This window comes from Salmo salar, chromosome ssa13 (assembly GCF_905237065.1).
Source record: "Salmo salar chromosome ssa13, Ssal_v3.1, whole genome shotgun sequence".
In the NCBI taxonomy this organism is placed as follows: domain Eukaryota; kingdom Metazoa; phylum Chordata; class Actinopteri; order Salmoniformes; family Salmonidae; genus Salmo; species Salmo salar.
In genome coordinates, this window is record NC_059454.1 from 1253075 (window position 1) to 1279315 (window position 26241).

The following is a 26241-nucleotide window of genomic DNA, read 5'->3' on the forward strand; positions in this document are numbered from 1 at the left end:
TGTTTTTATAGTCATTGTTTTTATAGTCATTGTTTTATAGTCATTGTTTTTATAGTCATTGTTTTATAGTCATTGTTTTATAGTCATTGTTTTTATTGTCATTGTTTTATAGTCATTGTTTTATAGTCATTGTTTTATAGTCATTGTTTTATAGTCATTGTTTTTATTGTCATTGATTTTATAGTCATTGTTTTATAGTCATTGTTTTATAGTCATTGTTTTATAGTCATTGTTTTTATTGTCATTGTTTTATAGTCATTGTTTTATAGTCATTGTTTTATAGTTATTGTTTTATTGTCATTGTTTTATAGTCATTGTTTTATAGTCATTGTTTTATAGTCATTGTTTCTTATAGTCATTGTTTTTATAGTCATTGTTTTATAGTCATTGTTTTATAGTCATTGTTTTTATAGTCATTGTTTTATAGTCATTGTTTTATAGTCATTGTTTTTATAGTCATTGTTTTATAGTCATTGTTTTTATAGTCATTGTTTTATAGTCATTGTTTTTATTGTCATTGTTTTATAGTCATTGTTTTATAGTCATTGTTTTATAGTCATTGTTTTATAGTCATTGTTTTTATAGTTATTATTTTATAGTCATTGTTTTTATTGTCATTGTTTTTATTGTCATTGTTTTATAGTCATTGTTTTATAGTCATTGTTTTATAGTCATTGTTTTTATAGTCATTGTTTTATAGTCATTGTTTTATAGTCATTGTTTTATAGTCATTGTTTTTATTGTCATTGTTTTTAAAGTCATTGTTTTATAGTCATTGTTTTATAGTCATTGTTTTATAGTCATTGTTTTATAGTCATTGTTTCTTATAGTCATTGTTTTTATAGTCATTGTTTTATAGTCATTGTTTTATAGTCATTGTTTTTATAGTCATTGTTTTATAGTCATTGTTTTTATTGTCATTGTTTTATAGTCATTGTTTTTATAGTCATTGTTTTTATAGTCATTGTTTTATAGTCATTGTTTTATAGTCATTGTTTTATAGTCATTGTTTTTATAGTCATTGTTTTTATAGTCATTGATTTTAGTCATTGTTTTATAGTCATTGTTTTATAGTAATTGTTTTTATAGTCATTGTTTTTATAGTCATTGTTTCTTATAGTCATTGTTTTATAGTCATTGTTTTATAGTCATTGTTTTTATAGTCATTGTTTTTATAGTCATTGTTTTATAGTCATTGTTTTTATAGTCATTGTTTTATAGTCATTGTTTTATAGTTATTGTTTTATAGTCAAAGTTTTATAGTCATTGTTTTATAGTCATTGTTTCTTATAGTCATTGTTTTATAGTCATTGTTTTTATAGTCATTGTTTTATAGTTATTGTTTTATAGTCAAAGTTTTATAGTCATTGTTTTTATAGTCATTGTTTTATAGTCATTGTTTTTATAGTCATTGTTTTATAGTCATTGTTTTTATAGTCATTGTTTTATAGTCATTGTTTTTATTGTCATTGTTTTATAGTCATTGTTTTATAGTCATTGTTTTATAGTCATTGTTTTTATAGTTATTATTTTATAGTCATTGTTTTTATTGTCATTGTTTTTATTGTCATTGTTTTATAGTCATTGTTTTATAGTCATTGTTTTATAGTCATTGTTTTTATAGTCATTGTTTTATAGTCATTGTTTTATAGTCATTGTTTTATAGTCATTGTTTTTATTGTCATTGTTTTTATAGTCATTGTTTTTATTGTCATTGTTTTATAGTCATTGTTTTATAGTCATTGTTTTTATTGTCATTGTTTTTATAGTCATTGTTTTTATTGTCATTGTTTTATAGTCATTGTTTTTAAAGTCATTGTTTTATAGTCATTGTTTTATAGTCATTGTTTTATAGTCATTGTTTTATAGTCATTGTTTCTTATAGTCATTGTTTTTATAGTCATTGTTTTATAGTCATTGTTTTATAGTCATTGTTTTTATAGTCATTGTTTTATAGTCATTGTTTTTATTGTCATTGTTTTATAGTCATTGTTTTATAGTCATTGTTTTATAGTCATTGTTTTATAGTCATTGTTTTTATAGTTATTATTTTATAGTCATTGTTTTTATTGTCATTGTTTTTATTGTCATTGTTTTATAGTCATTGTTTTATAGTCATTGTTTTATAGTCATTGTTTTTATAGTCATTGTTTTATAGTCATTGTTTTATAGTCATTGTTTTATAGTCATTGTTTTTATAGTCATTGTTTTATAGTCATTGTTTTATAGTCATTGTTTTATAGTCATTGTTTATATTGTCATTGTTTTTATAGTCATTGTTTTTATTGTCATTGTTTTATAGTCATTGTTTTATAGTCATTGTTTTTATTGTCATTGTTTTTATAGTCATTGTTTTTATTGTCATTGTTTTATAGTCATTGTTTTTATAGTCATTGTTTTTATTGTCATTGTTTTTAAAGTCATTGTTTTATAGTCATTGTTTTATAGTCATTGTTTTATAGTCATTGTTTTTATTGTCATTGTTTTATAGTCATTGTTTTATAGTCATTGTTTCTTATAGTCATTGTTTTTATAGTCATTGTTTTATAGTCATTGTTTTATAGTCATTGTTTTTATAGTCATTGTTTTATAGTCATTGTTTTATAGTTATTGTTTTATAGTCATTGTTTTATAGTCATTGTTTTATAGTCATTGTTTTTATTGTCATTGTTTTAAAGTCATTGTTTTATAGTCATTGTTTTATAGTCATTGTTTTTATTGTCATTGTTTTATAGTCATTGTTTTATAGTCATTGTTTTATAGTCATTGTTTCTTATAGTCATTGTTTTTATAGTCATTGTTTTATAGTCATTGTTTTTATAGTCATTGTTTGATATAGTCATTGTTTCTTATAGTCATTGTTTTATAGTCATTGTTTTATAGTCATTGTTTTTATTGTCATTGTTTTATAGTCATTGTTTTATAGTCATTGTTTTATAGTCATTGTTTCTTATAGTCATTGTTTTGATAGTCATTGTTTTATAGTCATTGTTTTATAGTCATTGTTTTTATTGTCATTGTTTTTATAGTCATTGTTTTATAGTCATTGATTTTATAGTCATTGTTTTATAGTCATTGTTTTATAGTCATTGTTTTTATTGTCATTGTTTTATAGTCATTGTTTTATAGTCATTGTTTTATAGTCATTGTTTTTATAGTCATTGTTTTTATAGTCATTGTTTTATAGTCATTGTTTTATATTCATTGTTTTATAGTCATTGTTTTATAGTCATTGTTTTTATTGTCATTGTTTTATAGTCATTGTTTTATAGTCATTGTTTTATAGTCATTGTTTCTTATAGTCATTGTTTTTATAGTCATTGTTTTATAGTCATTGTTTTTATAGTCATTGTTTTATAGTCATTGTTTTATAGTCATTGTTTCTTATAGTCATTGTTTTTATAGTCATTGTTTTATAGTCATTGTTTTTATAGTCATTGTTTGTTATAGTCATTGTTTCTTATAGTCATTGTTTTATAGTCATTGTTTTATAGTCATTGTTTTTATAGTCATTGTTTCTTATAGTCATTGTTTTATAGTCATTGTTTTATAGTCATTGTTTTTATAGTCATTGTTTTTATAGTCATTGTTTCTTATAGTCATTGTGTTATAGTCATTGTTTTATAGTCATTGTTTTTATAGTCATTGTTTTTATAGTCATTGTTTTATAGTCATTGTTTTTATAGTCATTGTTTTATAGTCATTGTTTTATAGTTATTGTTTTATAGTCAAAGTTTTATAGTCATTGTTTTATAGTCATTGTTTCTTATAGTCATTGTTTTATAGTCATTGTTTTTATAGTCATTGTTTTATAGTTATTGTTTTATAGTCAAAGTTTTATAGTCATTGTTTTTATAGTCATTGTTTTATAGTCATTGTTTTTATAGTCATTGTTTTATAGTCATTGTTTTTATAGTCATTGTTTTATAGTCATTGTTTTTATTGTCATTGTTTTATAGACATTGTTTTATAGTCATTGTTTTATAGTCATTGTTTTATAGTCATTGTTTTTATAGTTATTATTTTATAGTCATTGTTTTTATTGTCATTGTTTTTATTGTCATTGTTTTATAGTCATTGTTTTATAGTCATTGTTTTATAGTCATTGTTTTTATAGTCATTGTTTTATAGTCATTGTTTTATAGTCATTGTTTTATAGTCATTGTTTTTATTGTCATTGTTTTTATAGTCATTGTTTTTATTGTCATTGTTTTATAGTCATTGTTTTATAGTCATTGTTTTTATTGTCATTGTTTTTATAGTCATTGTTTTTATTGTCATTGTTTTATAGTCATTGTTTTTAAAGTCATTGTTTTATAGTCATTGTTTTATAGTCATTGTTTTATAGTCATTGTTTTATAGTCATTGTTTCTTATAGTCATTGTTTTTATAGTCATTGTTTTATAGTCATTGTTTTATAGTCATTGTTTTTATAGTCATTGTTTTATAGTCATTGTTTTTATTGTCATTGTTTTATAGTCATTGTTTTATAGTCATTGTTTTATAGTCATTGTTTTATAGTCATTGTTTTTATAGTTATTATTTTATAGTCATTGTTTTTATTGTCATTGTTTTTATTGTCATTGTTTTATAGTCATTGTTTTATAGTCATTGTTTTATAGTCATTGTTTTTATAGTCATTGTTTTATAGTCATTGTTTTATAGTCATTGTTTTATAGTCATTGTTTTTATAGTCATTGTTTTATAGTCATTGTTTTATAGTCATTGTTTTATAGTCATTGTTTATATTGTCATTGTTTTTATAGTCATTGTTTTTATTGTCATTGTTTTATAGTCATTGTTTTATAGTCATTGTTTTTATTGTCATTGTTTTTATAGTCATTGTTTTTATTGTCATTGTTTTATAGTCATTGTTTTTATAGTCATTGTTTTTATTGTCATTGTTTTTAAAGTCATTGTTTTATAGTCATTGTTTTATAGTCATTGTTTTATAGTCATTGTTTTTATTGTCATTGTTTTATAGTCATTGTTTTATAGTCATTGTTTCTTATAGTCATTGTTTTTATAGTCATTGTTTTATAGTCATTGTTTTATAGTCATTGTTTTTATAGTCATTGTTTTATAGTCATTGTTTTATAGTTATTGTTTTATAGTCATTGTTTTATAGTCATTGTTTTATAGTCATTGTTTTTATTGTCATTGTTTTATAATCATTGTTTTATAGTCATTGTTTTATAGTCATTGTTTTTATTGTCATTGTTTTATAGTCATTGTTTTATAGTCATTGTTTTATAGTCATTGTTTCTTATAGTCATTGTTTTTATAGTCATTGTTTTATAGTCATTGTTTTATAGTCATTGTTTTATATTCATTGTTTTATAGTCATTGTTTTATAGTCATTGTTTTTATTGTCATTGTTTTATAGTCATTGTTTTATAGTCATTGTTTTATAGTCATTGTTTCTTATAGTCATTGTTTTTATAGTCATTGTTTTATAGTCATTGTTTTTATAGTCATTGTTTTATAGTCATTGTTTTATAGTCATTGTTTCTTATAGTCATTGTTTTTATAGTCATTGTTTTATAGTCATTGTTTTTATAGTCATTGTTTGTTATAGTCATTGTTTCTTATAGTCATTGTTTTATAGTCATTGTTTTATAGTCATTGTTTTTATAGTCATTGTTTCTTATAGTCATTGTTTTATAGTCATTGTTTTATAGTCATTGTTTCTTATAGTCATTGTTTTTATAGTCATTGTTTTATAGTCATTGTTTTATAGTCATTGTTTTTATAGTCATTGTTTTATAGTCATTGTTTTTATTGTCATTGTTTTATAGTCATTGTTTTATAGTCATTGTTTTATAGTCAATGTTTTATAGTCATTGTTTTTATAGTTATTATTTTATAGTCATTGTTTTTATTGTCATTGTTTTTATTGTCATTGTTTTATAGTCATTGTTTTATAGTCATTGTTTTATAGTCATTGTTTTTATAGTCATTGTTTTATAGTCATTGTTTTATAGTCATTGTTTTATAGTCATTGTTTTTATAGTCATTGTTTTATAGTCATTGTTTTATAGTCATTGTTTTATAGTCATTGTTTATATTGTCATTGTTTTTATAGTCATTGTTTTTATTGTCATTGTTTTATAGTCATTGTTTTATAGTCATTGTTTTTATTGTCATTGTTTTTATAGTCATTGTTTTTATTGTCATTGTTTTATAGTCATTGTTTTTATAGTCATTGTTTTTATTGTCATTGTTTTTAAAGTCATTGTTTTATAGTCATTGTTTTATAGTCATTGTTTTATAGTCATTGTTTTTATTGTCATTGTTTTATAGTCATTGTTTTATAGTCATTGTTTCTTATAGTCATTGTTTTTATAGTCATTGTTTTATAGTCATTGTTTTATAGTCATTGTTTTTATAGTCATTGTTTTATAGTCATTGTTTTATAGTTATTGTTTTATAGTCATTGTTTTATAGTCATTGTTTTATAGTCATTGTTTTTATTGTCATTGTTTTATAGTCATTGTTTTATAGTCATTGTTTTATAGTCATTGTTTTTATTGTCATTGTTTTATAGTCATTGTTTTATAGTCATTGTTTTATAGTCATTGTTTCTTATAGTCATTGTTTTTATAGTCATTGTTTTATAGTCATTGTTTTTATAGTCATTGTTTGATATAGTCATTGTTTCTTATAGTCATTGTTTTATAGTCATTGTTTTATAGTCATTGTTTTTATTGTCATTGTTTTATAGTCATTGTTTTATAGTCATTGTTTTATAGTCATTGTTTCTTATAGTCATTGTTTTTATAGTCATTGTTTTATAGTCATTGTTTTATAGTCATTGTTTTTATTGTCATTGTTTTTATAGTCATTGTTTTATAGTCATTGATTTTATAGTCATTGTTTTATAGTCATTGTTTTATAGTCATTGTTTTTATTGTCATTGTTTTATAGTCATTGTTTTATAGTCATTGTTTTATAGTCATTGTTTTTATAGTCATTGTTTTTATAGTCATTGTTTTATAGTCATTGTTTTATATTCATTGTTTTATAGTCATTGTTTTATAGTCATTGTTTTTATTGTCATTGTTTTATAGTCATTGTTTTATAGTCATTGTTTTATAGTCATTGTTTCTTATAGTCATTGTTTTTATAGTCATTGTTTTATAGTCATTGTTTTTATAGTCATTGTTTTATAGTCATTGTTTTATAGTCATTGTTTCTTATAGTCATTGTTTTTATAGTCATTGTTTTATAGTCATTGTTTTTATAGTCATTGTTTGTTATAGTCATTGTTTCTTATAGTCATTGTTTTATAGTCATTGTTTTATAGTCATTGTTTTTATAGTCATTGTTTCTTATAGTCATTGTTTTATAGTCATTGTTTTATAGTCATTGTTTTATAGTCATTGTTTTATAGTCATTGTTTTTATAGTCATGGTTTTATAGTGATTGTTTTATAGTCATTGTTTTATAGTCATTGTTTCTTATAGTCATTGTTTTTATAGTCATTGATTTTATAGTCATTGTTTTTATTGTCATTGTTTTTATTGTCATTGTTTTATAGTCATTGTTTTTATAGTCATTGTTTTATAGTCATTGTTTTATAGTCATTGTTTTTATAGTCATTGTTTTATAGTCATTGTTTTATAGTCATTGTTTTTATAGTCATTGTTTTTATAGTCATTGTTTTATAGTCATTGTTTTTATAGTCATTGTTTTATAGTCATTGTTTTATAGTCATTGTTTTTATTGTCATTGTTTTATAGTCATTGTTTTATAGTCATTGTTTTATAGTCATTGTTTTTATTGTCATTGTTTTATAGTCATTGATTTTATAGTCATTGTTTTTATAGTCATTGTTTTATAGTCATTGTTTTATAGTCATTGTTTTTATTGTCATTGTTTTATAGTCATTGTTTTATAGTCATTGTTTTATAGTCATTGTTTTTATTGTCATTGTTTTATAGTCATTGATTTTATAGTCATTGTTTTATAGTCATTGTTTTATAGTCATTGTTTTATAGTCATTGTTTTATAGTTATTGTTTTATAGTCATTGTTTTATAGTCATTGTTTTATAGTCATTGTTTTATAGTCATTGTTTTATAGTCATTGTTTCTTATAGTCATTGTTTTTATAGTCATTGTTTTATAGTCATTGTTTTATAGTCATTGTTTTTATAGTCATTGTTTTATAGTCATTGTTTTATAGTCATTGTTTTTATAGTCATTGTTTTATAGTCATTGTTTTTATAGTCATTGTTTTATAGTCATTGTTTTTATAGTCATTGTTTTATAGTCATTGTTTTATAGTCATTGTTTTTATTGTCATTGTTTTATAGTCATTGTTTTATAGTCATTGTTTTATAGTCATTGTTTTTATAGTTATTATTTTATAGTCATTGTTTTTATAGTCATTGTTTTATAGTCATTGTTTTTATAGTCATTGTTTTATAGTCATTTTTTTATTGTCATTGTTTTTATTGTCATTGTTTTATAGTCATTGTTTTATAGTCATTGTTTTATAGTCATTGTTTTATAGTCATTGTTTTTATAGTTATTATTTTATAGTCATTGTTTTTATTGTCATTGTTTTTATTGTCATTGTTTTATAGTCATTGTTTTATAGTCATTGTTTTATAGTCATTGTTTTTATAGTCATTGTTTTATAGTCATTGTTTTCCTGGTATACAGAAAATACACGAGCTCTGAAGCAAGCTTCCAGAAAATTGGAACGGAAATGGCGCCACACCAAACTGGAAGTCTTCCGACTAGCTTGGAAAGACAGTACCGTGCAGTATCGAAGAGCCCTTACTGCTGCTCGATCATCCTATTTTTCCAACTTAATTGAGGAAAATAAGAACAATCCGAAATTTCTTTTTGATACTGTCGCAAAGCTAACTAAAAAGCAGCCTTCGCAAATGGAGGATGGCTTTCACTTCAGCAGTAATAAATTTATGAACTTCTTTGAGGAAAAGATCATGATCATTAGAAAGCAAATTACAGACTCCTCTTTAAATCTGGGTATTCCTCCAAAGCTCCATTGTCCTGAGTCTGCACAACTCTGCCAGGACCTAGGATCAAGGGAGATACTAAAGTGTTTTAGTACTATATCTCTTGACGCAATGATGAAAATAATCATGGCCTCCAAACCCTCAAGCTGCATACTGGACCCTATTCCAACTAAACTACTGAAAGAGCTGCTTCCTGTGCTTGGCCCTCCTATGTTGAACATAATAAACGGCTCTCTATCCACCGGATGTGTACCAAGCTCACTAAAAGTGGCAGTAATAAAGCCTCTCTTGAAAAAGCCGAATCTTGATCCAGAAATTATAAAAAACTATCGGCCTATATCGAATCTTCCATTCCTCTCCAAAATTTTTGAAAAAGCTGTTGCACAGCAACTGACTGCCTTCCTGAAGACAAACAATGTATACGAAACGCTTCAGTCTGGTTTTAGACCCCATCATAGCACTGAGACTGCACTTGTGAAGGTGGTAAATGACCTTTTAATGACGTCAGACCGAGGCTCTGCATCTGTCCTCGTGCTCCTAGATCTTAGTGCCGCTTTTGATACCATCGATCACCACATTCTTTTGGAGAGATTGGAAACCCAAATTGGTCTACATGGACAAGTTCTGGCCTGGTTTAGATCTTATCTGTCGGAAAGATATCAGTTTGTCTCTGTGAATGGTTTGTCCTCTGACAAATCAATTGTAAATTTCGGTGTTCCTCAAGGTTCCGTTTTAGGACCACTATTGTTTTCACTATATATTTTACCTCTTGGGGATGTCATTCGAAAACATAATGTTAAATTTCACTGCTATGCGGACGACACACAGCTGTACATTTCAATGAAACATGGTGAAGCCCCAAAATTGCCCTCGCTAGAAGCCTGTGTTTCAGACATAAAGAAGTGGATGGCTGCAAACTTTCTACTTTTAAACTCGGACAAAACAGAGATGCTTGTTCTAGGTCCCAAGAAACAAAGAGATCTTCTGTTGAATCTGACAATTAATCTGGATGGTTGTACAGTCGTCTCAAATAAAACTGTGAAGGACCTCGGCGTTACTCTGGACCCTGATCTCTCTTTTGAAGAACATATCAAGACTGTTTCAAGGACAGCTTTTTTCCATCTACGTAACATTGCAAAAATCAGAAATTTTCTGTCCAAAAATGACGCAGAAAAATTAATCCATGCTTTTGTTACTTCTAGGCTGGACTACTGCAATGCTCTACTTTCCGGCTACCCGGATAAAGCACTAAATAAACTTCAGTTAGTGCTAAATACGGCTGCTAGAATCCTGACTAGAACCAAAAAATTTGATCATATTACTCCAGTGTTAGCCTCCCTACACTGGCTTCCTGTTAAGGCAAGGGCTGATTTCAAGGTTTTACTGCTAACCTACAAAGCATTACATGGGCTTGCTCCTACCTATCTTTCCGATTTGGTCCTGCCGTACATACCTACACGTACGCTACGGTCACAAGACGCAGGCCTCCTAATTGTCCCTAGAATTTCTAAGCAAACGGCTGGAGGTAGGGCTTTCTCCTATAGAGCTCCATTTTTATGGAATGGTCTGCCTACCAATGTGAGAGACGCAGACTCAGTCTCAACCTTTAAGTCTTTACTGAAGACTTATCTCTTCAGTAGGTCCTATGATTAAGTATAGTCTGGCCCAGGAGTGTGAAGGTGAACGGAAAGGCTGGAGCAACGAACCGCCCTTGCTGTCTCTGCCTTGCCGGTTCCCCTCTTTCCACTGGGATTCTCTGCCTCTAACCCTTTTACAGAGGCTGAGTCACTGGCCTACTGGTGTTCTTCCATGCCGTCCATGGGAGGGGTGCGTCACTTGAGTGGGTTGAGTCACTGACGTGGTCTTCCTGTCTGGGTTGGCGCCCCCCCCTTGGGTTGTGCCATGGCGGAGATCGTTGTGGGCTATACTCGGCCTTGTCTTAGGACGGTAAGTTGGTGGTTGGAGACATCCCTCTAGTGGTGTGGGGGCTGTGCTTTGGCAAAGTGGGTGGGGTTATATCCTGCCTGTTTGGCCCTGTCCGGGGTATCATCGGATGGGGCCACAGTGTCTTCTGATCCCTCCTGTCTCAGCCTCCAGTATTTATGCTGCAGTAGTTTATGTGTCGGGGGGCTAGGGTCAGTCTGTTACATCTGGAGTATTTCTCTTGTCTTATCCGGTGTCCTGTGTGTATTTAAATATGCTCTCTCTAATTCTCTCTTTCTCTCTTTCTGTCTTTCTCTCGGAGGACCTGAGCCCTAGGACCATGCCTCAGGACTACCTGGTATGATGACTCCTTGCTGTCCCCAGTCCACCTGGCCGTGCTGCTGCTCCAGTTTCAACTGTTCTGCCTGCGGCTATGGAACCCTGACCTGTTCACCGGACGTGCTTGTTGCACCCTCGACAACTACTATGATTATTATTATTTGACCATGCTGGTCATTTATGAACATTTTAACATTTTAACATTTTGACCATGTTCTGTTATAATATCCACCCTGCACAGCCAGAAGAGGACTGGCCACCCCTCATAGCCTGGTTCCTCTCTAGGTTTCTTCCTAGGTTTTTGGCCTTTCTAGGGAGTTTTTCCTAGGGAGTTTTTCCTAGCCACCGTGCTTCTTTCACATGCTTTGCTTGCTGTTTGGGGTTTTAGGCTGGGTTTCTGTACAGCACTTTGAGAATATCAGCTGATGTACGAAGGGCTATATAAAAATAAATTTGATTTGATTTGAAATTTGATAGTCATTGTTTTATAGTCATTGTTTTTTATTGTCATTGTTTTTATAGTCATTGTTTTTATTGTCATTGTTTTATAGTCATTGTTTTATAGTCATTGTTTTTATTGTCATTGTTTTTATAGTAATTGTTTTTATTGTCATTGTTTTATAGTCAATGTTTTTATAGTCATTGTTTTTATTGTCATTGTTTTTAAAGTCATTGTTTTATAGTCATTGTTTTATAGTCATTGTTTTATAGTCATTGTTTTTATTGTCATTGTTTTATAGTCATTGTTTTATAGTCATTGTTTCTTATAGTCATTGTTTTTATAGTCATTGTTTTATAGTCATTGTTTTATAGTCATTGTTTTTATAGTCATTGTTTTATAGTCATTGTTTTTATTGTCATTGTTTTATAGTCATTGTTTTTATAGTCATTGGTTTATAGTCATTGTTTTATAGTCATTGTTTTATAGTCATTGTTTTTTAGTCATTGTTTTTATAGTCATTGTTTTTATAGTCATTGATTTTATAGTCATTGTTTTATAGTCATTGTTTTATAGTCATTGTTTTATAGTCATAGTTTTTATAGTCATTGTTTCTTATAGTCATTGTTTTATAGTCATTGTTTTATAGTCATTGTTTTATAGTCATTGTTTTTATAGTCATTGTTTTTATTGTCATTGTTTTATAGTCATTGTTTTTATAGTCATTGTTTTATAGTCATTGTTTTAATTGTCATTGTTTTATAGTCATTGTTTTTATAGTCATTGTTTTATAGTCATTGTTTTATAGTCATTGTTTTTATAGTCATTGTTTTATAGTCATTGTTTTATAGTCATTGTTTTTATAGTCATTGTTTTTATAGTCATTGTTTTATAGTCATTGTTTTTATAGTCATTGTTTTATAGTCATTGTTTTTATTGTCATTGTTTTATAGTCATTGTTTTATAGTCATTGTTTTATAGTCATTGTTTTATAGTCATTGTTTTTATTGTCATTGATTTTATAGTCATTGTTTTATAGTCATTGTTTTATAGTCATTGTTTTATAGTCATTGTTTTTATTGTCATTGTTTTATAGTCATTGTTTTATAGTCATTGTTTTATAGTTATTGTTTTATTGTCATTGTTTTATAGTCATTGTTTTATAGTCATTGTTTTATAGTCATTGTTTCTTATAGTCATTGTTTTTATAGTCATTGTTTTATAGTCATTGTTTTATAGTCATTGTTTTTATAGTCATTGTTTTATAGTCATTGTTTTATAGTCATTGTTTTTATAGTCATTGTTTTATAGTCATTGTTTTTATAGTCATTGTTTTATAGTCATTGTTTTTATTGTCATTGTTTTATAGTCATTGTTTTATAGTCATTGTTTTTATAGTCATTGTTTTTATAGTCATTGTTTTATAGTCATTGTTTTTATAGTCATTGTTTTATAGTCATTGTTTTATAGTCATTGTTTTTATTGTCATTGTTTTATAGTCATTGTTTTATAGTCATTGTTTTATAGTCATTGTTTTTATTGTCATTGTTTTATAGTCATTGATTTTATAGTCATTGTTTTTATAGTCATTGTTTTATAGTCATTGTTTTATAGTCATTGTTTTTATTGTCATTGTTTTATAGTCATTGTTTTATAGTCATTGTTTTATAGTCATTGTTTTATAGTCATTGTTTTTATTGTCATTGTTTTATAGTCATTGATTTTATAGTCATTGTTTTATAGTCATTGTTTTATAGTCATTGTTTTATAGTCATTGTTTTATAGTCATTGTTTTATAGTCATTGTTTCTTATAGTCATTGTTTTTATAGTCATTGTTTTATAGTCATTGTTTTATAGTCATTGTTTTTATAGTCATTGTTTTATAGTCATTGTTTTATAGTCATTGTTTTTATAGTCATTGTTTTATAGTCATTGTTTTTATAGTCATTGTTTTATAGTCATTGTTTTTATAGTCATTGTTTTATAGTCATTGTTTTATAGTCATTGTTTTTATTGTCATTGTTTTATAGTCATTGTTTTATAGTCATTGTTTTATAGTCATTGTTTTTATAGTTATTATTTTATAGTCATTGTTTTTATAGTCATTGTTTTATAGTCATTGTTTTTATAGTCATTGTTTTATAGTCATTTTTTTATAGTCATTGTTTTTATTGTCATTGTTTTATAGTCATTGTTTTATAGTCATTGTTTTATAGTCATTGTTTTATAGTCATTGTTTTTATAGTTATTATTTTATAGTCATTGTTTTTATTGTCATTGTTTTTATTGTCATTGTTTTATAGTCATTGTTTTATAGTCATTGTTTTATAGTCATTGTTTTTATAGTCATTGTTTTATAGTCATTGTTTTCCTGGTATACAGAAAATACACGAGCTCTGAAGCAAGCTTCCAGAAAATTGGAACGGAAATGGCGCCACACCAAACTGGAAGTCTTCCGACTAGCTTGGAAAGACAGTACCGTGCAGTATCGAAGAGCCCTTACTGCTGCTCGATCATCCTATTTTTCCAACTTAATTGAGGAAAATAAGAACAATCCGAAATTTCTTTTTGATACTGTCGCAAAGCTAACTAAAAAGCAGCCTTCGCAAATGGAGGATGGCTTTCACTTCAGCAGTAATAAATTTATGAACTTCTTTGAGGAAAAGATCATGATCATTAGAAAGCAAATTACAGACTCCTCTTTAAATCTGGGTATTCCTCCAAAGCTCCATTGTCCTGAGTCTGCACAACTCTGCCAGGACCTAGGATCAAGGGAGATACTAAAGTGTTTTAGTACTATATCTCTTGACGCAATGATGAAAATAATCATGGCCTCCAAACCCTCAAGCTGCATACTGGACCCTATTCCAACTAAACTACTGAAAGAGCTGCTTCCTGTGCTTGGCCCTCCTATGTTGAACATAATAAACGGCTCTCTATCCACCGGATGTGTACCAAGCTCACTAAAAGTGGCAGTAATAAAGCCTCTCTTGAAAAAGCCGAATCTTGATCCAGAAATTATAAAAAACTATCGGCCTATATCGAATCTTCCATTCCTCTCCAAAATTTTAGAAAAAGCTGTTGCACAGCAACTGACTGCCTTCCTGAAGACAAACAATGTATACGAAACGCTTCAGTCTGGTTTTAGACCCCATCATAGCACTGAGACTGCACTTGTGAAGGTGGTAAATGACCTTTTAATGACGTCAGACCGAGGCTCTGCATCTGTCCTCGTGCTCCTAGATCTTAGTGCCGCTTTTGATACCATCGATCACCACATTCTTTTGGAGAGATTGGAAACCCAAATTGGTCTACATGGACAAGTTCTGGCCTGGTTTAGATCTTATCTGTCGGAAAGATATCAGTTTGTCTCTGTGAATGGTTTGTCCTCTGACAAATCAATTGTAAATTTCGGTGTTCCTCAAGGTTCCGTTTTAGGACCACTATTGTTTTCACTATATATTTTACCTCTTGGGGATGTCATTCGAAAACATAATGTTAAATTTCACTGCTATGCGGACGACACACAGCTGTACATTTCAATGAAACATGGTGAAGCCCCAAAATTGCCCTCGCTAGAAGCCTGTGTTTCAGACATAAAGAAGTGGATGGCTGCAAACTTTCTACTTTTAAACTCGGACAAAACAGAGATGCTTGTTCTAGGTCCCAAGAAACAAAGAGATCTTCTGTTGAATCTGACAATTAATCTGGATGGTTGTACAGTCGTCTCAAATAAAACTGTGAAGGACCTCGGCGTTACTCTGGACCCTGATCTCTCTTTTGAAGAACATATCAAGACTGTTTCAAGGACAGCTTTTTTCCATCTACGTAACATTGCAAAAATCAGAAATTTTCTGTCCAAAAATGACGCAGAAAAATTAATCCATGCTTTTGTTACTTCTAGGCTGGACTACTGCAATGCTCTACTTTCCGGCTACCCGGATAAAGCACTAAATAAACTTCAGTTAGTGCTAAATACGGCTGCTAGAATCCTGACTAGAACCAAAAAATTTGATCATATTACTCCAGTGTTAGCCTCCCTACACTGGCTTCCTGTTAAGGCAAGGGCTGATTTCAAGGTTTTACTGCTAACCTACAAAGCATTACATGGGCTTGCTCCTACCTATCTTTCCGATTTGGTCCTGCCGTACATACCTACACGTACGCTACGGTCACAAGACGCAGGCCTCCTAATTGTCCCTAGAATTTCTAAGCAAACGGCTGGAGGTAGGGCTTTCTCCTATAGAGCTCCATTTTTATGGAATGGTCTGCCTACCAATGTGAGAGACGCAGACTCAGTCTCAACCTTTAAGTCTTTACTGAAGACTTATCTCTTCAGTAGGTCCTATGATTAAGTATAGTCTGGCCCAGGAGTGTGAAGGTGAACGGAAAGGCTGGAGCAACGAACCGCCCTTGCTGTCTCTGCCTTGCCGGTTCCCCTCTTTCCACTGGGATTCTCTGCCTCTAACCCTTTTACAGAGGCTGAGTCACTGGCCTACTGGTGTTCTTCCATGCCGTCCATGGGAGGGGTGCGTCACTTGAGTGGGTTGAGTCACTGACGTGGTCTTCCTGTCTGGGTTGGCGCCCCCCCTTGGGTTGTGCCATGGCGGAGATCGTTGTGGGCTATACTCGGCCTTGTCTTAGGACGGTAAGTTGGTGGTTGGAGACATCCCTCTAGTGGTGTGGGGGCTGTGCTTTGGCAAAGTGGGTGGGGTTATATCCTGCCTGTTTGGCCCTGTCCGGGGTATCATCGGATGGGGCCACAGTGTCTTCTGATCCCTCCTGTCTCAGCCTCCAGTATTTATGCTGCAGTAGTTTATGTGTCGGGGGCTAGGGTCAGTCTGTTACATCTGGAGTATTTCTCTTGTCTTATCCGGTGTCCTGTGTGTATTTAAATATGCTCTCTCTAATTCTCTCTTTCTCTCTTTCTGTCTTTCTCTCGGAGGACCTGAGCCCTAGGACCATGCCTCAGGACTACCTGGTATGATGACTCCTTGCTGTCCCCAGTCCACCTGGCCGTGCTGCTGCTCCAGTTTCAACTGTTCTGCCTGCGGCTATGGAACCCTGACCTGTTCACCGGACGTGCTTGTTGCACCCTCGACAACTACTATGATTATTATTATTTGACCATGCTGGTCATTTATGAACATTTTAACATTTTAACATTTTGACCATGTTCTGTTATAATATCCACCCTGCACAGCCAGAAGAGGACTGGCCACCCCTCATAGCCTGGTTCCTCTCTAGGTTTCTTCCTAGGTTTTTGGCCTTTCTAGGGAGTTTTTCCTAGGGAGTTTTTCCTAGCCACCGTGCTTCTTTCACATGCTTTGCTTGCTGTTTGGGGTTTTAGGCTGGGTTTCTGTACAGCACTTTGAGAATATCAGCTGATGTACGAAGGGCTATATAAAAATAAATTTGATTTTGAAATTTGAGTTGGGTAGCCTGGTCCTCGGAGGCGTACCGGCGACCAGATGCGCTGCGCAGGCATCCTCCTACCAGGCTGGATGCCCGCTCTAGCACGGCACCTGCGAGGGGCTGGAATAACGCGCACCGGACTGTGCGTGCGTATGGGTGAGATAGTGCGCTCCTCAGCGAAACATAGCGCTCTCCACCCCATACTCTCCTCCATATAACCACGGGTAGCTGGCTTCCGGCTCTTCTTACACCTAGCCAAACTACCCGTGTGCCCCCCCCCCAAAAAAATTATTGGGGGTGCCTCTCGTGCATCTCCTTCAGCGCGTCCACTCTGGCCTCGTACCACCGCCTCTCTGCCTTGGCTGCCTCAATTTCCCACTGCGGGCGGCGATAATCCCCAGCCTGATGCCAGGGTCCGGCCCCGTCCAGAACTTCCTCCCAAGTCCACTTCTCCCGCCAGTCCAACTCGAACTCCGTCTGCTCCTTCCTCTGCTGCTTGGTCCTTTGGTGGTGGGTGATTCTGTCACGGTTGTCGTTGGTATAAATGGAGGACCAAAACGCAGCAAGTACGTGAATGCTCATCTTGATTTTTAATTATCTTCAAAAATGAACATACAACATAACAAAACTGAAAAACGAACAACTAACAAACAGTCTGGCAAAGCAAAGCTCAACACAGAACAATCACCCACAAATCACAAACACAAACACACCCTAATATATGGGACTCTCAATCAAAGGCAGATAGACCACACCTGCCTTCAACTGAGAGTCCCAACCCCAATTAACCAAACATAGACATACACTCACTAGACTCCACATAGAACTACCTAGACATAAACCAAAACCCGGAAATACTAAACCAAACACCCTTTTAACAAACACACCACCCCGAACCACATAAAACAAATACCCTCTGCCACGCCCTGACCAAACTACAAAACAATTAACTTTATATACTGGCCAGGACGTGACAGTTTTACAGTCATTGTTTTACAGTCATTGTTTTTATTGTCATTGTTTTTATTGTTATTGTTTTATAGTCATTGTTTTATAGTCATTGTTTTATAGTCATTGTTTTTATAGTCATTGTTTTTATAGTCATGGTTTTACAGTCATTGTTTTATAGTCATTATTTTTATTGTCATTGTTTTTATTGTTATTGTTTTATAGTCATTGTTTTATAGTCATTGTTTTATAGTCATTGTTTTTATAGTCATTGTTTCTTATAGTCATTGTTTTTATAGTCATTGTTTTTATAGTCATTGTTTCTTATAGTCATTGTTTTTATAGTCATTGTTTTTATAGTCATTGTTTTATAGTCATTGTTTTATAGTCATTGTTTTATAGTTATTGTTTTTATAGTCATTGTTTTTATAGTCATTGTTTTATAGTCATTGTTTTATAGTCATTGTTTTATAGTCATTGTTTTTATAGTCATTGTTTTATAGTCATTGTTTTATAGTCATTGTTTTTATAGTCATTGTTTTATAGTCATTGTTTTATAGTCATTGTTTTATAGTCATTGTTTTATAGTCATTGTTTTTATAGTCATTGTTTCTTATAGTCATTGATTTTATAGTCATGGTTTTATAGTCATTGTTTTATAGTCATTGTTTTACAGTCATTGTTTTATAGTCATTGTTTTATAGTCATTGTTTTTACTGTCATGGTTTTATAGTCATGGTTTTATAGTCATTGTTTTATAGTCATTGTTTTACAGTCATTGTTTTACAGTCATTGTTTTACAGTCATAGTTTTATAGTCATTGTTTTTATTGTCATTGTTTTTATTGTTATTGTTTTATAGTCATTGTTTTTATAGTCATGGTTTTATAGTCATTGTTTTACAGTCATTGTTTTATAGTCATTGTTTTTATTGTCATTGTTTTTATTGTCATTGTTTTTATTGTTATTGTTTTATAGTCATTGTTTTATAGTCATTGTTTTATAGTCATTGATTTTATTGTCATTGTTTCTTATAGTCATTGTTTTATAGTCATTGTTTTATAGTCCTTGTTTTTATAGTCATTGTTTTTATAGTCATTGTTTTTATAGTCATTGTTTTATAGTCATTGTTTTATAGTCATTGTTTTATAGTCATTGTTATTATAGTCATTGTTTTATAGTCATTGTTTTATAGTCATTGTTTTATAGTCATTGTTTTTATTGTCAATGTTTTTATAGTCATTGTTTTATAGTCATTGTTTTATAGTCATTGTTTTATAGTCATTGTTTTTATAGTCATTGTTTTTATTGTCATTGTTTTTATAGTCATTGTTTCATAGTCATTGTTTTATAGTCATTGTTTTTATAGTCATTGTTTTTATAGTCATGGTTTTACAGTCATTGTTTTATAGTCATTGTTTTTATTGTCATTGTTTTTATTGTTATTGTTTTATAGTCATTGTTTTATAGTCATTGTTTTATAGTCATTGTTTTTATAGTCATTGTTTCTTATAGTCATTGTTTTTATAGTCATTGTTTTTATAGTCATTGTTTCTTATAGTCATTGTTTTTATAGTCATTGTTTTTATAGTCATTGTTTTTATAGTCATTGTTTTATAGTCATTGTTTTATAGTTATTGTTTTTATAGTCATTGTTTTTATAGTCATTGTTTTATAGTCATTGTTTTATAGTCATTGTTTTATAGTCATTGTTTTTATAGTCATTGTTTTATAGTCATTGTTTTATAGTCATTGTTTTATAGTCATTGTTTTATAGTCATTGTTTTTATAGTCATTGTTTCTTATAGTCATTGATTTTATAGTCATGGTTTTATAGTCATTGTTTTATAGTCATTGTTTTACAGTCATTGTTTTATAGTCATTGTTTTATAGTCATTGTTTTTACTGTCATGGTTTTATAGTCATGGTTTTATAGTCATTGTTTTACAGTCATTGTTTTACAGTCATTGTTTTACAGTCATTGTTTTATAGTCATTGTTTTTATTGTCATTGTTTTTATTGTTATTGTTTTATAGTCATTGTTTTTATAGTCATGGTTTTATAGTCATTGTTTTACAGTCATTGTTTTATAGTCATTGTTTTTATCGTCATTGTTTTTATTGTCTTTGTTTTTATTGTTATTGTTTTATAGTCATTGTTTTATAGTCATTGTTTTATAGTCATTGATTTTATTGTCATTGTTTCTTATAGTCATTGTTTTATAGTCATTGTTTTATAGTCCTTGTTTTTATAGTCATTGTTTTTATAGTCATTGTTTTTATAGCCATTGTTTTATAGTCATTGTTTTATAGTCATTGTTTTATAGTCATTGTTTTTATAGTCATTGTTTTATAGTCATTGTTTTATAGTCATTTTTTTGTAGTCATTGTTTTATAGTCATTGTTTTTATTGTCAATGTTTTTATAGTCATTGTTTTATAGTCATTGTTTTATAGTCATTGTTTTATAGTCATTGTTTTTAGTCATTGTTTTTATTGTCATTGTTTTTATAGTCATTGTTTCATAGTCATTGTTTTATAGTCATTGATTTTATTGTCATTGTTTCTTATAGTCATTGTTTTATAGTAATTGTTTAATAGTCATTGTTTTTATAGTCATTGTTTCTTAAAGTCATTGTTTTATAGTCATTGTTTTTACAGTCATTGTTTTTATAGTCATTGTTTTTATTGTTATTGTTTTATAGTCATTGTTTTATAGTCATTGTTTTATAGTCATTGTTTTATAGTCATTGTTTTTATAGTCATTGTTTCTTATAGTCATTGATTTTATAGTCATGGTTTTATAGTCATTGTTTTATAGTCATTGTTTTACAGTCATTGTTTTATAGTCATTGTTTTATAGTCATTGTTTTTACTGTCATGGTTTTATAGTCATGGTTTTATAGTCATTGTTTTACAGTCATTGTTTTACAGTCATTGTTTTACAGTCATTGTTTTACAGTCATTGTTTTATAGTCATTGTTTTTATTGTCATTGTTTTTATTGTTATTGTTTTATAGTCATTGTTTTTATAGTCATGGTTTTATAGTCATTGTTTTACAGTCATTGTTTTATAGTCATTGTTTTTATCGTCATTGTTTTTATTGTCTTTGTTTTTATTGTTATTGTTTTATAGTCATTGTTTTATAGTCATTGTTTTATAGTCATTGATTTTATTGTCATTGTTTCTTATAGTCATTGTTTTATAGTCATTGTTTTATAGTCCTTGTTTTTATAGTCATTGTTTTTATAGTCATTGTTTTTATAGCCATTGTTTTATAGTCATTGTTTTATAGTCATTGTTTTATAGTCATTGTTTTTATAGTCATTGTTTTATAGTCATTGTTTTATAGTCATTTTTTTGTAGTCATTGTTTTATAGTCATTGTTTTTATTGTCAATGTTTTTATAGTCATTGTTTTATAGTCATTGTTTTATAGTCATTGTTTTATAGTCATTGTTTTTAGTCATTGTTTTTATTGTCATTGTTTTTATAGTCATTGTTTCATAGTCATTGTTTTATAGTCATTGATTTTATTGTCATTGTTTCTTATAGTCATTGTTTTATAGTAATTGTTTAATAGTCATTGTTTTTATAGTCATTGTTTCTTAAAGTCATTGTTTTATAGTCATTGTTTTTACAGTCATTGTTTTTATAGTCATTGTTTTTATTGTTATTGTTTTATAGTCATTGTTTTTATAGTCATGGTTTTATAGTCATTGTTTTACAGTCATTGTTTTATAGTCATTGTTTTTATTGTCATTGTTTTTATTGTCATTGTTTTTATTGTTATTGTTTTATAGTCATTGTTTTATAGTCATTGTTTTATAGTCATTGATTTTATTGTCATTGTTTCTTATAGTCATTGTTTTATAGTCATTGTTTTATAGTACTTGTTTTTATAGTCATTGTTTTTATAGTCATTGTTTTTATAGTCATTGTTTTATAGTCATTGTTTTATAGTCATTGTTTTTATAGTCATTGTTTTATAGTCATTGTTTTATAGACATTGTTTTATAGTCATTGTTTTAAAGTCATTGTTTTTATTGTCAATGTTTTTATAGTCATTGTTTTATAGTCATTGTTTTATAGTCATTGTTTTATAGTCATTGTTTTTATAGTCATTGTTTTTATTGTCATTGTTTTTATAGTCATTGTTTCATAGTCATTGTTTTATAGTCATTGATTTTATTGTCATTGTTTTTATAGTCATTGTTTTATAGTCATTGTTTTATAGTCATTGTTTTTATAGTCATTGTTTCTTAAAGTCATTGTTTTATAGTCATTGTTTTTACAGTCATTGTTTTTATAGTCATTGTTTTTATTGTCATTGTTTTATAGTCATTGTTTTTATAGTCATTGTTTTATAGTCATTGTTTTATAGTCATTGTTTTATAGTCATTGTTTTTATAGTCATTGTTTCTTATAGTCATTGTTTTTATTATCATTGTTTTTATTGTCATTGTTTTTATAGTCATTGTTTTATAGTCATTGTTTTATAGTCATTGTTTTATAGTCATTGTTTTTATAGTCATTGTTTCTTATAGTCATTGTTTTATAGTCATTGTTTTTACAGTCATTGTTTGTATTGTCATTGTTTGTATTGTCATTGTTTTATAGTCATTGTTTTATAGTCATTGTTTTATAGTCATTGTTTTATAGTCATTGTTTTACAGTCATTGTTTTATAGTCATTGTTTTTATTGTCATTGTTTTTATTGTTATTGTTTTATAGTCATTGTTTTATAGTCATTGTTTTATAGTCATTGATTTTATTGTCATTGTTTCTTATAGTCATTGTTTTATAGTCATTGTTTTATAGTCATTGTTTTTATAGTCATTGTTTCTTATAGTCATTGTTTTATAGTCATTGTTTTATAGTCATTGTTTTATAGTCATTGTTTTTATAGTCATTGTTTTTATTATCATTGTTTTTATAGTCATTGTTTTTATTGTCATTGTTTTTATTGTTTTATAGTCATTGTTTTATAGTCATTGTTTTATAGTCATTGTTTTTATAGTCATTGTTTCTTACAGTCATTGTTTTTATAGTCATTGTTTTATAGTCATTGTTTTTATTATCATTGTTTTTATAGTCATTGTTTTATAGTCATTGTTTTATAGTCATTGTTTTATAGTCATTGTTTTTATTATCATTGTTTTTATAGTCATTGTTTCATAGTCATTGTTTTTATAGTCATTGTTTTTATTATCATTGTTTTTATAGTCATTGTTTTATAGTCATTGTTTTATAGTCATTGTTTTATAGTCATTGTTTTTATTATCATTGTTTTTATAGTCATTGTTTTATAGTCATTGTTTTATAGTCATTGTTTTATAGTCATTGTTTTTATTATCATTGTTTTTATTGTCATTGTTTTTATAGTCATTGTTTTATAGTCATTGTTTTATAGTCATTGTTTTTATAGTCATTGTTTCTGATAGTCATTGTTTTTATCATCATTGTTTTTATTATCATTGTTTTATAGTCATTGTTTTATAGTCATTGTTTTTATAGTCATTGTTTTATAGTCATTGTTTTATAGTCATTGTTTTTATTGTCATTGTTTTATAGTCATTGTTTTATAGTCATTGTTTTTATAGTCATTGTTTTTATTGTCATTGTTTTTATAGTCATTGTTTTATAGTCATTGTTTTATAGTCATTGTTTTATAGTCATTGTTTTTATAGTCATTGTTTTTATTGTCATTGTTTTTATAGTCATTGTTTTATAGTCATTGTTTTATAGTCATTGTTTTATAGTCATTGATTTTATTGTCATTGTTTTTATAGTCATTGTTTTATAGTCATTGTTTTATAGTCATTGATTTTATTGTCATTGTTTCTTATAGTCATTGTTTTATAGTCATTGTTTTATAGTCATTGTTTTTATAGTCATTGTTTCTTATAGTCATTGTTTTATAGTCATTGTTTTTACAGTCATTGTTTTTACAGTCATTGTTTTTATTGTCATTGTTTTATAGTCATTGTTTTATAGTCATTGTTTTATAGTCATTGTTTTATAGTCATTGTTTTACAGTCATTGTTTTATAGCCATTGTTTTTATTGTCATTGTTTTTATTGTTATTGTTTTATAGTCATTGTTTTATAGTCATTGTTTTATAGTCATTGATTTTATTGTCATTGTTTCTTATAGTCATTGTTTTATAGTCATTGTTTTATAGTCATTGTTTTTATAGTCATTGTTTCTTATAGTCATTGTTTTTATAGTCATTGTTTTATAGTCATTGTTTTATAGTCATTGTTTTATAGTCATTGTTTTTATAGTCATTGTTTTTATTATCATTGTTTTTATAGTCATTGTTTTTATTGTCATTGTTTTTATTGTTATTGTTTTATAGTCATTGTTTTATAGTCATTGTTTTTATAGTCATTGTTTCTTACAGTCATTGTTTTTATAGTCATTGTTTTATAGTCATTGTTTTTATTATCATTGTTTTTATAGTCATTGTTTTATAGTCATTGTTTTATAGTCATTGTTTTATAGTCATTGTTTTCATTATCATTGTTTTTATAGTCGTTGTTTTATAGTCATTGTTTTTATAGTCATTGTTTTTATTATCATTGATTTTATAGTCATTGTTTTATAGTCATTGTTTTATAGTCATTGTTTTATAGTCAATGTTTTTATTGTCATTGTTTTTATAGTCATTGTTTTGTAGTCATTGTTTTATAGTCATTGTTTTATAGTCATTGTTTTTATTATCATTGTTTTTATTGTCATTGTTTTTATAGTCATTGTTTTATAGTCATTGTTTTATAGTCATTGTTTTATAGTCATTGTTTTCATAGTCATTGTTTCTTATAGTCATTGTTTTTATTATCATTGTTTTTATTATCATTGTTTTATAGTCATTGTTTTATAGTCATTGTTTTTATAGTCATTGTTTCTTATAGTCATTGTTTTATAGTCATTGTTTTTACAGTCATTGTTTTTATAGTCATTGTATTTTTTGTCATTGTTTTATAGTCATTGTTTTTATAGTCATTGTTTTATAGTCATTGTTTTATAGTCATTGTTTTATAGTCATTGTTTTTATAGTCATTGTTTCTTATAGTCATTGTTTTTATTATCATTGTTTTTATTGTCATTGTTTTTATAGTCATTGTTTTATAGTCATTGTTTTATAGTCATTGTTTTATAGTCATTGTTTTACAGTCATTGTTTTACAGTCATTGTTTTTATTATCATTGTTTTTATAGTCATTGTTTTATAGTCATTGTTATATAGTCATTGTTTTATAGTCATTGTTTTACAGTCATTGTTTTTATTGTCATTGTTTTATAGTCATTGTTTTACAGTCATTGTTTTTATAGTCATTGTTTTATAGTCATTGTTTTTATTATCATTGTTTTATAGTCATTGTTTTATAGTCATTGTTTTATAGTCATTGTTTTATAGTCATTGTTTTACAGTCATTGTTTTATAGTCATTGTTTTTATTGTCATTGTTTTTATTGTTATTGTTTTATAGTCATTGTTTTATAGTCATTGTTTTATAGTCATTGATTTTATTGTCATTGTTTCTTATAGTCATTGTTTTATATTCATTGTTTTATAGTCATTGTTTTTATAGTCATTGTTTCTTATAGTCATTGTTTTTATAGTCATTGTTTTATAGTCATTGTTTTATAGTCATTGTTTTATAGTCATTGTTTTTATAGTCATTGTTTTTATTATCATTGTTTTTATAGTCATTGTTTTTATTGTCATTGTTTTTATTGTTTTATAGTCATTGTTTTATAGTCATTGTTTTATAGTCATTGTTTTTATAGTCATTGTTTCTTACAGTCATTGTTTTTATAGTCATTGTTTTATAGTCATTGTTTTTATTATCATTGTTTTTATAGTCATTGTTTTATAGTCATTGTTTTATAGTCATTGTTTTTATTATCATTGTTTTTATAGTCATTGTTTTATAGTCATTGTTTTTATAGTCATTGTTTTTATTATCATTGTTTTTATAGTCATTGTTTTATAGTCATTGTTTTATAGTCATTGTTTTTATTATCATTGTTTTTATAGTCATTGTTTTATAGTCATTGTTTTATAGTCATTGTTTTATAGTCATTGTTTTTATTATCTTTGTTTTTATTGTCATTGTTTTTATAGTCATTGTTTTATAGTCATTGTTTTATAGTCATTGTTTTATAGTAATTGTTTTTATAGTC